Below are 12,554 nucleotides of genomic sequence, written 5' to 3' on the forward strand. Positions count from 1 at the left end.
GTACTATTGTTCTATCTGTTGTATGAATGCTATGCCACATATAAGGGCTGCGACAGGCATGATCGCTTTTCTGTGAGGAATCCGTGTTTGAGACCAAGGAGTGTGCTGCACAAAAATGCACTCCGGTTGCTCTGCTCTCTTCCTCACGTGCTGCCGTCTGCCCTGAATTCTTGCTCCCTGGTATCCTCCTCACCACTGCAACAGCAGCGCAGACGGTGTTTAGCTCCATCCTTCACCTGAGCTGAAAGGCAGGCAAGGAGCTGGCACTGCTGTGGGGCTGGGTAGCTGAGGACAGGACTGGTCCAGGGAGGGGCTGGCTCGTCCTCTGGGGCCTGAAGGTGGGTCGGATTGAAAAGGAACGGCAGGGGCAGGGCCAGAGCCTGGAGGAGTCCCGTGTGACGGCTGCGGAGGGGGCTCGGGCAGTGAGCAGCTTCCCCTGCACCTGGGGCTGCCAGCACACCTCCGGGTCCCGTCATGTGGCCTCTCTGACAAGATGTTTTCAGAGGTTTTTAAAGAAAGAAAGAAAATGCTATTGTAAGTCTCTTCCTGTTTTACTAAATAACCTGCATGTGAACCATAGAGTATAATAATGCAATCCCACTTCTACCTTTCCCTGAATTGGTTGGGGACTTGGCCCACCCCCACTGCTGTGTAGTCACTGCTTGCCTTACAGCTCCCCCCATGCTCGGTGGGAGAGCTGGACTTCAGTCTAGGCTGTTCCCTCTCTCCTGCCTGGCTTCTGGGGGGCCTGTGTGGCTGCCCTCCTGATCACAGCTGGGTTGGGCTGGGGCTTCTGGATACAGGGATGTCTGTCCCCAGCCCTGGCCAGGACCCAGGCACAGCTCTCTTAACCTCACCTACCAGGACTGCACAGCCCTGAGGTGACCCAGCTTCTAGTCCCACTGACCAGCTTGAGGTTTCCCTATCCCATCTTCTTTGGCCCTCTACTTTCCTGCTGGAAACACTCCACTTAAAACTTCAGGGTATCTGCAGATACAGGATTTAATACATCCAGGTTATGGCAAAGGATCACTGGTATTTAATGTGTGTGTGTGTGTGTGTGGTGTGTGTGTGTGTGTGTGTGTGTGTGTGTGTGTGTGTGTGAGAGAGAGAGAGAGAGAGAGAGAGAGAGAGAGAGAGAGAGAGGCAGAGGGTGTGAAGGGGAGAGGGCATAAGCTATCAGGAGAGCTCTTTACCGGATTTATCCAGTTTTCCCAGCATTATTTGTCAAAGATTCTATCCTTTCCCCATTCCTATTTACACTTGGTTCCTTACTGGTTGATTGTATATATTTATTTCTGGGCTCTCTCTCTTCTGTTCTGTTGAGTTACATGTGCATCATTCATTATGCCAGAACCATACTGATTTAGTTACTATAACTTGTAATATAGTTTGCAGTCAGGAAATGTGGTTCCTCCCATTGTCTTCTTTCTCAAGATTGTTTATCTCTTCTGGGTGTTTTGTGGTTCCATCTGAATCTTAGGTTTTTTAAAAATATTTTTGTAAAATAATCATTGTGATATTTGTGGGGACAATATTGAATCTGCTGATCACTTTAGGTCAGATGCTCCAAAGCACAGGTAACAAACAAAAACAAATGAGGGGCTGCATAAAACTAAAGAGCTCTGTACTGCAAAAGAAATAATCAAATGGAAAAGCAACCTACAGATTGGGGAAAATACTTGAAAATGGTGTATCTGATAAGGGGTAATATCCAAAATATGTAAGTAATTTGTACAACTCAGGAGGGAAAAGAATTGGAACATGAGCTAAGAACTTGGATACTTCTTTAAAGACAGAGAAATGGGAAAGATTCACATGAAGAGATGTTCAACATTACTAATAATCAGAGAACTGTAAATCAAAACCAATATATAATCACTCCTCATGTAGAATGGCTATTATAAAAAGAAGTGTTGGCAGGGATATAGAAAAATCAGAATCCTTGTACATCCATGGGCTGTGTCTGCATCTGTCTGTGTCTCAACAATTGATGTGGGAGATTCTTCCTCTGTCAGTAATTATTTGTAAATTCTGATTGCTGTGTGGGGTCCCAGGGGCTGCAGAGAGCACTGTGTATATCCATTCCCTATTCATGAGCATTTGGTTAGTTTCTAGAACAGTGATTTTGACTCTGGTTGTTGGGACCAAACAGGTGCACAATATTGGGGATGTTTGTGTGCAGGGACCACTGTAGGTGTGTACACAGCCTTAGTAGATGCCGGCTGTTTTCCAAAGAGGTTCTACCAATTTAACTTCTCACTAGCCCTACATGAATGATCTGATTGTTCCAGAACCTGAGGAGCATGTGGTATTCCTGGTATTTTTTCATTCATCTAACCTGATTTCTGTCTTAAAACAGCTCATCGCAACTTTTATTAGCATTTCCCTGAAATTAAACAGGGTAGAAAGCTTTTTAAAAACACTTCAGTTATTTGCTTATCCTCTTTTATCTAATGTCTGTTCTAGCTTTGGCCATATTTTTCTAGTGGGCTTTCAGTACTTTGTTTTATTGGATGAAATTATTTACCTAATTTGGCTTGATGTCCTTTAGCAGATGCAGGTAATTTGAGTCTCTCCCACTCAGGCTTTCCACTGCTCTATCTCACTGGTGAACTTTGATAAAAACCAGCTCATAATATATCTTAGTGTGATCCAGGTTGTCATTTTCTCCTCTCTGTGTTTCTCTGTATGAGGAAGGAAATGTTTTTCTCCTCATTGTGAAAGAGCTCTGCTGTGTTCCAAATTAAGGCTATGTTTTGTGTTTATGTTAGAACTTAAATTAAGAAGTTTATTTAAGAAGTGATTGATCCCAGCAAAGGCTGGGTTCCTGAATGGCAAGACATTTGAAGAACCAATATCTCAACCAAAACGCTGTGTGAACAATACTGGAGATGTCAGGACAGAGTGGAAGGAGAAGTGGGATGTGACTGAAAGAGGAGCAGAGGGAATGTGGGGTAAGGAATTGATACCACAGGTGAAAATACACAGCATGCTCCCCGCTGTTGAAGGACAGCAATCCACACATGCAGTTAAGATTCCCTAAGCACAATATCTACACTGTATAAACCATAAGGGGTTACAGTATGATAGAAAAACCAGAATTAACGTAACAGACTTCAGGGAAATCAGAGGCCAAATAAGCAAGAAAAAGGCTGACAGGTGATGTCTAAACATATATGCATAAGGTGATGTCTAAACATATATCAACAGAGCACCATTTTTAAAATGCCCCAAGAAATTTTCATGTCAAACCACAATTCTATACCCATCAGCAGTATTAACCACAAAGATGTTTTAAGAAAAAGTTAAAGTGAGACACTTCAAAGTTGGCAGCCTTGAATTAGAAGAACTACTAGAATGAGTTCTTAAGTCCAAAGGAAAGTAACCCCAAGTTGAAAACCGGCAATGTAGGGAGAAACGAAGAGGAAAGGACAAGGCAATTTATGAAGAGAGGTGAATGTTAGTCTGTGAGTTCTAGAGTGAGCTCTCATGGAGATCAGACCATGTAGAATTAAAGTGCATGATAACAGTAATAAAAGTCAGGAAGGGTAGGAGAATTGAAAGTGTTCTAAGGTATTAATCAGCATTTGGGAAAGTGGTAAGAGTAATTATTTTATTAGACTGTCTTTATTTTTTTTAAGTTTATTTATTTTTTCTATTTTGGTATCATTAATGTACAATTACTTGAACAATATTATGGTTACTAGACTCCCCCTTTTATTAAGTCCCCCCACATACCCCATTACAGTCACTGTCCATCAGTGTATAAGATGCCATAGAATCATTACTTGTCTTCTCTGTGTTTACTGCCTTTCCCTTGTTCCCCCCACCCCCCACTACATTGTGTGTGCTAATCATAATGCCCCTTTCTCCCCCTTATCCCTCCCTTTCCCCCAACCCTCCCCAGTCCCTTTCCCTTTGTTAACTGTTAGTTCATTCTCTTTTTTTTTTTTGAGAGGGCATCTCTCATATTTATTGATCAAATGGTTGTTAACAGTTAACAACAATAAAATTCTGTACAGGGGACTCAATGCCCAATCATTAATCCACCCCAAGCCTAATTCTCATCAGTCTCCGATCTTCTGAAGCACAACGAACAAGTTCTTACATGGTGAACAGTACAAGGGCAGTCATCACAGAAACTTTCAGTTTTGATCACGCATTATGAACTACAAACAATCAGGTCAGATATGAATATTCGTTTGATTTTTTATTTTTTTTTAATTTTTTTCATTTTTTTTATTGAAGGGTAGTTGACACACAGTATTACATTAGTTTCAGGTGTACAACACAGTGATTCAACATTTATATACATGATAATTCTAGGTACCAGCTATCACCATACCAAGTTGTTACAATATTTTGACTATATTCCTTATGCTATACATTACATCCCGGTTACTTATTTATTTTACAATTGGAAGTGCGTGTATATATATATATATGTTTTTTTTGTGTGTGAGGGCATCTCTCATATTTATTGATCAGATGGTTGTTGACAACAATAAAATTCTGTATAGGGGGGTCAATGCTCAATGCACAATCATTAATCCACCCCAAGCCTAATTTTCGTCAGTCTCCAATCTTTTGAAGCTTAACGAACAAGTTCTTACATGGAGAACAAATTCTTACATAGTGAATAAGTTACATGGTGAACATTACAGGGGCAGTCATCACAGAAGCTTTCGGTTTTGCTCATGCATTATGAACTATAAACAGTCAGTTCAAGTATGAATATTCATTTGATTTATATGTGGATATCACATTTCTCTCTTTATTATTATTATTTTTAATAAAATGCTGAAGTGGTAGGTAGATACGAGATAAAGGTAGAAAACATAGTTTAGTGTTGTAAGAGAGCAAATGTAGATGATCAGGTGTGTGCCTGTAGCCTATGTGTTAATCCACGCTAGACAAGGGCAATAAAACATCCACGTATGCGGAAGATTTCTCTCAGAACAAGGGGGGCGAGGTTCTAAGCCTCACCTCTGTTGATCCGCAATTTCTCACCTGATGGCCCCCCTGCAACTGTGCCTGTCTTAGGTTGTTCCTCCCTTGAGGAATCTTACCTGTCTCTGGCTAACCAGTCATCTTCCGGGGCCATACAGGGAAATGTTAAGTTGGTAAGTGAGAGAGAGGCCATATTGTTTGAAAAGGTTAGCTTTTTACTTCTTTGCAGATTTATGCCCTGTGGGTTTTATGCCCAGCATTTGTCTTGAGGTATCTTTACCACTTGGAGGAGTTATGATACTCGGTAAATTCGATATGAGGCACGAATTCTATTTAAGGGTTGTAATTAGGAAGGAAGAAGAAAAGCTATAGAAGTAGCAGGCGGCAGAAAACATGGGAAGATTGGTTATTTCTTTGACATATCTTCTTGTAGAGTAACTTAAGCATGCATAGGTTTTAAACTACTAATTAAATTGCGCTCACACATTTACATAATAGGAATACAGTTACATAACCAAAGCATACCTGTAATTACCAGCCATCTCCAGTGAAACCAAGTAAACCAGTTAGGCACCCTAAGCGTTTGTGAAAACTTATCTATGATATGATGGATATTGTCTAACTGAATTTGAATAGTTTGAGAAAAATCAGACAATTTAAAACAACACATTCCTGGGAACTGTTCACATCCCATATGTTCTTTTAACAGTAGATAGTCTGTAGTCTCAAGATTTTGGAGCGCTGCAACTTGCACTTCTCCTAATTCTTGGCTGAGTTCCAACAGTATAGATCCAGTCAAGTTTGTTATTTTACTGTATGCACAGGCCAGCTTAGATATCTCCCCCTTCATTCCAATGGCAAGTCCAGGAACCGGTGGGATGAATGCAGCTACAACTGCAACAGCGCCAGGATCTTTGTTGACATTTTTTTATGATCATCTTCTGGAATGACTCTTCCAGAGTATGTTGATGTTGAAACTTCTTCTTCATATCGTATCTTATTTCGTTTTCTGGGTGACCAAATTGGGCTTTGATCCTCTGTATAAACACAAACAGACCCTTTGCCCACACTTTGATATGCCCTTTATACCATTGTGAAGAACTTATTGGAGGTCACCACACAGGAACTGCTTTTTTTTTTTTTAAGAGAAAGAAATATTATCAGAAAAATGTACTTCCATAGCTGATCATCTGACACCCTTTAAATGATCAAAATTAAGGATATTTAAAGCATGCATTAATCGTTGATTTACAGTTAGTTTTATCCTATCAGGGAGTAATCCCCCTTTTCTTACTTTTTCTTTTTTGTTATCCTTAATCTACAATTACATGAAGAATATTATGTTTACTAGGCTCTCCCCTATACCAGGTCCCCCTCACAAACCCCTTTACAGTCACTGTCATCAGCATCGCAAAATGTTGTAGAATCACTACTTGTCTTCTCTGTGTTGCACAGCCCTCCCCTTTCCCCCCCCCCATTATGCATGCTAATCATAATACCCCCTTTCTTCTCCCCCCTCCCTTATCCCTCCCTACCAACCCATCCTCCCCAGTCCCTTTCCCTTTGGTACCTGTTAGTCCATTCTTGGGTTCTGTGAGTCTGCTGCTGTTTTGTTCCTTCAGTTTTTCCTTTGTTCTTATATTCCACAGATGAGTGAAATCATTTGGTATTTCTCTTTCTCCGCTTGGCTTATTTCACTGAGCATAATACCCTCTAGCTCCATCCATGTTGTTGCAAATGGTAGGATTTGTTTTCTTCTTACGACTGAAAAATATTCCATTGTGTATATGTACCACATCTTCTTTATCCATTCATCTACTGATGGATACTTGGGTTGCTTCCATTTCCTGGCTATTGTAAATAATGCTACGACAAACATAGGGGTGCATATGTCTTTGTCAAACTGGGCTGCTGCATTCTTATGGTAAATTCCTAGGAGTGCAATTCCTGGGTCAAATGGTAAGTCTATTTTTAGTTTTTTGAGTAACCTCCATATTGCTTTCCACAGTGGTTGAACTAATTTACATTCCCACCAACAGTGTAGGAGGGTTCCCCTTTCTCCACATCGTCACCAATATTTGTTGTTGTTTATCTTTTGGGTGTTGGCCATCCTAACTGGTGTGAAGTGATATCTCACTGTGGTTTTAATTGACAAAATTACACTTCTAATTTCTCAGGAAAAAGAGACCTACGTGAATCTTAATAAACCTCGCAGGCTTTCCTTACGTAACCGCAGTAGAGCACTGTTTCCTCAGTTAAGTACCTGAGGAAGCAGCTGGTTTGCTCATCTTTAAACACCAAAATCACCCTCAGCTGGAGCCGCACAAAGCACGAAGAAATGAGACTAGTGACATAACCGCAGAATCACATTTCCCATTTCATAGATGCTCACTGCAGAACGTATACTTGTCAGGAAACAATGCTTCATGAATATTGTTACATTTCTGTATGGTCAGGACTTTCTTAGCAAACAGCTTTGGTATCTGGGTTAAATATGACTGCATAAGGATCCAAAAGACAGAGCCCACGAGACAGATAGAAAGTTTCCTCTCTCCCTAGAGCCTTACGTTTACACTCCAGGTTATTTAAGCGATAGAGGAGACCTTTCCTTCTCTTCCGGAGTGAGGATCTGTTTACATTCCAGAGCAAACATCTCTATTTCCATCTCCAGAAATGCAAATGGACCAAAGTGCCAGCTATCAATGTAAGCTCCAAGTTTCATGATTTCAGAATTCCTTCCTTGTGGTGCAAACCCCAGTGTGTTCATAGGGTGTTTTTGCCTCTCACGGCATTACCCTGTGGAGAACTGAGACATAGGGAACCAACACCACTCACTCTCTGAGTAAATAAAAGGTATGATTTCAGATCCAAAACAAAAAAAATGAAAGAAAGGGAAGGTAGGACAGCTGCTGTGGCCATTCAGGGAGGTCTCGCCCTTACCCCGATATACTTTCTGGGAATGAAATGTGCTTGTCCTAGAGACAGACCACCAGGGGTTCAAATCCAAGCTCCTTCCCCAGTTGCTGGAGCCCACACAGCACACCTGCTGTGCCTCACCTCTCGTCCTCATCCAGGGGCTCCATTGCTTGGAAAAACGACATGAATTGCTCGTCGTGCTCCAGGTCACACAGCGCAGCCAAGTGCTTTTGCATCTGGATCTAGTGTAGGATGGAAGCCACAATCATGCACTGTCATCTCCAAGATTCATCTGTTTTCTCAGTGGGCCAAATGAGGACTTGAATAAGGGTATGTGGAAATCACAACCCCTACATCTTTCAAATCCTTGGTGGTGACATCAGTGTGTAATCTCTCCTGGAATATATACTTTAGGGGGAGTTCTAGAGGCTTGTACTTGACCTGCCACACAGCATGAATTCCTTGCTTCCCTATTCTCGGTCTGAGGCTTCACCTGCAGCATAAGACCTGGAGACTTGTCTCCAGCCTGGAGCACCCCCAAGGGGATGTTTGTGCTGATCGTGGAACTCCCCTCCAGGCCAGGCCTCCTCTCCTGGGTGGGTGAACACATCCCGAGAGCCCTTGGGGAGTGTTATGGGGAGACCAGAGCCAAGTGCCTCTGCTCAGCCTCCCGAGCCTTTTGTCACAGACGTCAGGCCGCTCAGCAGCCTGGCCTGGGGATGGATGGCTGAGGGGCACCATGGGGGAGGACTGGGGACCTGGGAGCTTTGGGGGGTGCTCTGAGGTGTGAAGTGTGGAGAAATTGGGCTCACAGAAAGCCCCCCAATGTAAGGAGTGCACCTCTTGGAGGTGCTTTGAGAGACCAAGTTCAGCGTTTTTTGAAAAGGAATTTTCTGGAATGTGTGGAGCAGCGGTGTCTCATTAAATGGGACAGTGCTAGACTGGTGCCCTGCAGCCGTGGGATCTACTTGGGTACGTCTGCAGTGGTGTTCAAGACCTGAAGAGACACCCTGGGGCTTCTAATCAGCAAGTTTCTGTGTCTGATCATAATCTATAGGTGACAGGAAATAAGGTTCACTTTCTGTTTGAACAGCCCTCCCCAGTGCTGTCAAGGTGTGCCAGCCTGGGGCTTAGTGCGCCCCGTTCTTCCTGAGCACCTTATGGGGGGAGAACAGAGGATAGAGGGAAACCTGGTGGAGGTCAGGGCCCTCCTGCGTCATAGAGTTTGAGGGCTGGGGGTGCGGTGGGCTGGGGCACACGATGTCTGCAGGAGGGGCAGAGCTTTGAGAAGAAAGAGCAGTGTGGTGGCGATCCGTTCATCATTTATTACATTCTGCACAGGGATGACCCCAACCCCCAGGAACCATTAACCTCAGACACAACACCCAGACCACACTGTGCCTGGGGAGGCTATTTCTCAGGGATTAGGGGAGGGAGTTGCACAAGGGCTCCGCTGGGAGCATGTCCTGGGACCCTGCGTCAGCCGGCCACCCTTGCAGCCTCGGATGCCTCCGCTGGGCACCCAGGGGGCGGTGGTCCCATGCAGCACTGCGCCGTCTCTGTGTCCATCCTGGGAAAGGCTGGCCATGGTGAGGACGGGCCCCAGCTCTTTCTGGACCATTGTGGCTACGACTCGGTGGCTGATGGCACCCAGGCAGCTGTTTGGCGTCACGGCGGGAGACCACCTACTCTAAGGGGAAAACCCTCCACATGGTGGGGTGGCTCGCCTTTGTCCAGCGGGCCACGAGCAGAGGGTAGGACACAGCACGAAGGCGGCCAGGTTGGCAGGGGCTACGTACAGGCCCTTGAGGAGGCAGCGGCAGCCCGGGGAGATGCCGAAGTCGGCCGACGGAGGAGGTGCCAGAGCAGCTGCCCCAGCAGAGGCTCAGGATGAGCAGCGGGAGGAGGAGGAGCAGCAAGCAGACTGGGGTCCTGGGGCGCCAGGGGCCGCCTGCCCGAAGGGGAAGCAGCTCTCCTCCACATGCAGCCAGGACACCAGCAGGGCCGCGGGCCCGATGACAGCAGCTACAGGGCCACACACGGGTGATCAGAAGAGGCAGGTTATCCCGGGTTCCCCCCATTATCCTGCTTCCACCCCGTCCCCACTGCCCTCTGGGCTCCGGGCCCTGTGCGGAGGGTCCTGTCCATCACCAGCACCCGGGGGGTCCCTGTCACGGGAAGGCTCCTGAGCGTCACCTACTTACAGAGGAGGAGGCTGGGTCCCGGAGGGGGAGGGGAAACACCCTTCAGTCTGACAGGCCTGGTCGGCCGTGGAGCTGGGACCCCAGCCCCACCTGTCTTTAGGACGCCCCCACACCCCACATGGCCTGAAGCTTCCCTGAGGCTGAGGAGCAGCCCACCACCCCCTGCCGATCGCCCCAGCCCAGAAACTCACCTGGCCCTGGCCGGCTGGTAAATTTACATCTTGTGGGGCCTGAAGAATAGTCACTTTCTGCCGGCCCCCTGGCCTGGGGGCTCCAGCTGGCAGGACAGGCTGTAGCTGCAGGACAGAGGGACACCTGTGAACCCCTGGAGCCACACGTCAGGGGGCCCTTCTCCCAGAGCCTCCCGGCAGCTGCAGCCCACACCTGACTCTGGCCGGCCTCACCTCTCCTCCTCATCCAGGGGCTCCACGGCCTGGGCAAAGCACCGGAAGCGCTCATCAGGCTCCAGGTCATACACCTTGGCCAGCTTCCTCTGCATGGTGATCTCACTTTGGATGACAGGGAACTGGGGCAGAGAAAGAACAGGGTACAGAGAAGGAGGTGTGTGAGGAGTGGGGCACTATGATGGTCCCGGATCTTTGCTCATGGGAACCCGCCTTCCCTCCAATGCCATCCAGCCCTGCCTGTTCTGACAGTTGGGTCTCCAGCTCCTCCTCCAGGAAGTTGGCCTTGATGCCACACCCCATCCCCCACCTGACAAAGCCTTGAGTGTCATGAGATCTGGGTGTCTTAACTTTCTCAAGACACATTAGGCCCAGAGGATGGGCTGGACAGGGTCCTGCCCAGGGGGTCTTGATGGCAGGAAGGAAACCAAAGTGCATCAGAAACAGCCCCCTGAGCCCAGAACAAGGCCGGAACATCCTCACCCTTTCTCAAGTTGGAGGCCCACCAGGGCCTCCAAGGCTGTCCTGCCCAGAAACAGCACCCAGACCTGGCCCAGGCTCGGGGCTACCGAGAAGCAGGGACTGCACTGGGGAGTTGAGGCCTCCGGTGGGAAGGCACTGCCAGCCCCCTGATGTGCTTCCTGCCCTGAAGGAGCAGCATCCCTCCCCCTGGGCAGGGCCTGAGGAGGAGGCCAGTCCTGCCCAGATGCTGCCCCCTGGAGCCCTCAGCCCCACCTGCCCTGGGGCCAGGACCGGGGCTTAAGCCGGTCCTTCTGGCAGTCCTCTCCAAGAAGCCCTGCTCTTGGGGTGGAGGGGGGACTCAGGAGTGTGGGAGGCCCGGTGCTGAGAGGTCTGGGCTCACTGGGGGCTCTCTCCTCTCTAAAGCTCACCATCCTACCCCCCTGTGCCCCTCTGGGCTCACTCACATCCTCATATTCCAGGTGTTTGTCTATGGAATCGTCCAGGATCAGTCCAAGGTAGGGGACCACGTCCTGTGCACCGGGTTGGGGAGGTGATGAGTCCCTGCCTGCCTCAGGGGCGCCCACAGAGCCTCCCCTGAACCCCACATCCGCAGCCCCCAGCTACCTTGGACCACCCTGTGCTGCCTCCCCACCTCCCTTCGCCCAGCTCTCCCCTCCTGGGCCCTCCCAGGGCTGGCTTTTGGCCAATCCCAGGCCCTGTGGTCCCTGCTCCTGTCCTCCAACTTCCCCCTGTACCCAGCTGCTCTCGCCCTCCTCCTGGTCACCCCAGTGCTGGCAGCTCAGGGCTGGTGGCACCAGGAGCAGGTGCAGGGTTGCCCCCACAGCCCCGAACCTGGCCACGCCTCTCTCACCTTTGTCCTCCTCTCCTCGGGTCCCATGCGGCCCCGCTGCCTTGCCCTCAATATGGACTCCAGCTCCTGCAAGGTCCAGGACGCTCAGGTGCTCATGCTCCCCTCCCACGTGGCCTCCCACAACCAGTCCATGGTTGATGGATGCCAGGCCCCCAGTAAAGTGGAGCCAGGGAGGGAGACAGATGAGGCCCTTGGGGGCCTGGGGAACCCTACCTCCATCAGCTCCCCCCTCTCACCCCGCACACCTGGAGTCCTTCCCAAAGCTGTGCCACAGCACGGAAGGGGACTTGCCCCGAGGACCCCTCCCTTCCAGACCTCCATTTACCTTGAACAGCCGCTTCCTGTGAACCCAGTTGTCCTGTGTTTTCAGGTCTTCATATACCATCAGGCAGACACTAAGGGGAGAGGAGAGGAGGAGGTAGATACATGGCCAGCAGGTGGAGAGCCTCGGGACCGACCCCATTTCCTGGAGATCCTAGAAGGTCCACTAGCCTGCAGGAGGCTTTCCACCACGGCCCTGAGCCCTGGGGAATCCATGGCCTGTGGAGGGGGCTTCATGTTTCCACCCAGGGCCTCCATTCCCAGTTCTCCCCAGGGGCGAATCTGCTTTGGGCGAGGTCGCTGTCCTTGGGGCAGAGACCTCCTGCTGCAGAGCACAAGCTCAAGATCTCCAGTGGGCTTCAACCCACACTTGACATTGCAGGAAACTGATTACTGCAGGGGTACCCGTGGCCTAACCCACAG

General features: G+C 48.3%; 1 long non-coding RNA gene across 1 annotated transcript in view; it reads left to right on the forward strand.

Moving 5' to 3' along the window:
- LOC130682346 (uncharacterized) overlaps positions 1 to 8,993 on the forward strand; it is a 49,166-nt gene extending 40,173 nt beyond the window's left edge. The window contains exon 4 of the long non-coding RNA XR_008995575.1: positions 8,028 to 8,993. This is a non-coding gene — a long non-coding RNA (uncharacterized LOC130682346). The remainder of the gene's footprint in view (positions 1 to 8,027) is intronic.
- The last annotated feature ends 3,561 nt before the right edge of the window (positions 8,994 to 12,554 follow it).

This window comes from Manis pentadactyla, unplaced genomic scaffold, assembly GCF_030020395.1.
Source record: "Manis pentadactyla isolate mManPen7 unplaced genomic scaffold, mManPen7.hap1 scaffold_297, whole genome shotgun sequence".
Classification (NCBI taxonomy): Eukaryota; Metazoa; Chordata; class Mammalia; order Pholidota; family Manidae; genus Manis; species Manis pentadactyla.